The sequence below is a fragment of the Musca domestica genome, unplaced genomic scaffold, assembly GCF_030504385.1.
Source record: "Musca domestica strain aabys unplaced genomic scaffold, Musca_domestica.polishedcontigs.V.1.1 25, whole genome shotgun sequence".
NCBI classification, from domain to species: domain Eukaryota; kingdom Metazoa; phylum Arthropoda; class Insecta; order Diptera; family Muscidae; genus Musca; species Musca domestica.
Genome location: NW_026712277.1, coordinates 5,945,581 through 5,947,959, shown reverse-complemented (window position 1 = coordinate 5,947,959; position 2,379 = coordinate 5,945,581). Strand labels below are relative to the sequence as shown.

Sequence of the window (2,379 nt, the reverse complement as noted above, 5' to 3'; positions counted from 1 at the left end):
CCCACAAAGGGTCCACATTTTGAATATCCCTGTAGCTCATAAAACACGAAATTAACATCTGATTCCATTCAGACTTGGCGCATCTCAATACCTCTATCAACACAAGATCTGTTATAAAGATAGTACAGATCGGACCATTCCTTCTGGTACCTCCCCCACAAAGGGTCAAAATTTTAAATAACCAATACGATCATAAAATACGAAATAAACATCTGGTTCTCTTCAAATTCCACACATCACAATATTTTTATTAACCCAAATTCTGATGTGAAGATGGAATATATCACCACTCTTTCTGGTTGGTATCTCACTCACAAAGGGTCAATATTTTGAATATCCACGAAGCTCATAAAACGCCAAATTAACATCCGATTTTATTCAGGCTTGGCATATCGCAATATCTCTATCTAGACATGATTTTTATAAAGATGGTAGAGATCGGATCATTTCTTCTGGTACCTCCCCCACATAGGCTTCAAGATTTTGAAAAACAAAACGTTCAAAGAAAGCGAAGTAAACATTCAACTGCCTTCAAATTTCACACATTCAAACAAGTTTGCCAACACAAGATCTATTATGGAGATAAAATATATCTGCGAACCCCTTCTGATACCTCACCCACAGAGGTTTACAATTTTTAATACTCAGTGATTCTTAAAAATTTGCAATATCTAAATATTTCTCTCATTTTAATAATATTTCATTAATAAATTTCAATTCCAAAATTGGTTTGACAGCTCATTGTTCCAGCAGCAGAGTCGATGCGACTACCTGTATTATTTTACCTTGATGGGTTCTTAATAAGAAGATCTCTCTCCTACAGACCTCTATAAAATTGTATTTTAAGAGAAGAGTGTAAACCGTTTTCTCTCTATTTGCCATGGTTCTTTCAATCACCACGACTCATCTATCAAAAATAAATGTGTTGACATAAAATTGTGTTTGATTTTTAATAAATTGAATATTTTTCAAAAACTGCAGCAGATTCAATCAAATTCACCATGATTCCCGGTGTGTGTTTTTCGGTGTTGACAAATTGTTTCATACGATAAATGCCATTTATCACCCGAAATTTTAAGACAGCCTCTTCAAGTAGTCTCCACCTCAATTACGTGCAGCGGCATGGCTCTCAAAAAATCAAAGATGAAAAATGCAAATCATCCATGGAACACATTAATATTGGATGAAAGAAACCCCAGGTCTAGCTTGCGTAGTAGGCTTTTGTTTTAATTTAATTAGCATGCATGACTGAATGTCTGCCCGACTGCCTGACTTTGCGAAAAAGCCCAATGACAAATTACTCCATTCTACCAAAATATATTTTACGCATTCAATCATGGTTGACACATCATCACGAGTTGGCGAGTGAGAGAAGGGTGAGTTTTCAGATCCAACAACCTGTGAAGCATCAACAAATTTGTGGCATAGAGGATATATTGTTTTCTTGGGATTGGGCCAACATGTTGTTACGGGTTTTGGTGGAGCAAAAATAAATTTGAAAAGATATTGCGTCGTTCATGAGCCTATATCTTTTTAACGAAAAAACTTAGGCGAAAGAGTACCCATACATTTTTACTTGCTTTTCGATATCATAAAGGAAAAGTTGGGTATCGTTTGTTTTTACATTCTTGCAGTTCTGCAACAGAGTATCTATCTTTAAGGTGTAGCAATATCGTTAATTAAAAGTAAAATATAGCATATTTTATTTTAATTTATATAATTTTTGGATCATTTCCTGAATATTTTGTTAATTTTGTTTTCGGTTTTTTAAGAAACTGCCAACTATGCTATTATCTAATGAAAAATATTCCCCAATGCTCTCGTGAGAGAGAAGTAGGGATCTCGAGGGTTTACAATTTCATTCAATTTGCCTATTTCAGGAAATACGATGCATAACTGCTGGTGAACGAAGAAGGAAACCGGGGAAAACAGTTTGTAAGTCTAAATATAAAATTTGTATATTTTCTTAATTCTGGCTTAACTTCCCAGCTAGGGATATGTCAGTCGACTTTGGATATGGCCAAATATAATACCATGTTCTCATTGGCATGTGATTAACGACATCAGTAGTCCTATTCTGTAACTTTTATCGATTAAAATGTTTTTATTGTAACAAAAAACAAACAAATGAAATTTTTGAAAAATAAACAATGAGTAATGTTGTTAATATTTTACATAATGGGGCTGCAGCTAACAAAAACACGTACACGAATTAACGCCTCCTTTGGAAACATATGAGAGAGTAAGAGTGAGACTGTTAAATGGGTGTGAGAGAGGAGAATTAACCTCAAGAGAGAAGAGAATTAACCTCTAGACAATTATGCCATGTTTACGTTAGAACTTTTTGTAGAGTTAACCTACTTTGAGAGGATTTATTTG

The 2,379-nt window shown here is 34.3% G+C and overlaps 1 long non-coding RNA gene across 1 annotated transcript; it reads left to right on the top strand.

Moving 5' to 3' along the window:
• Window positions 1-725: 725 nt before the first annotated feature.
• On the top strand, window positions 726-2,093 carry LOC131802957 (uncharacterized). Its single transcript, XR_009342425.1, has 3 exons — window positions 726-1,376; window positions 1,881-1,935; window positions 1,990-2,093. It is a non-coding gene; the product is annotated as an uncharacterized LOC131802957 (long non-coding RNA).
• Window positions 2,094-2,379: the final 286 nt, after the last annotated feature.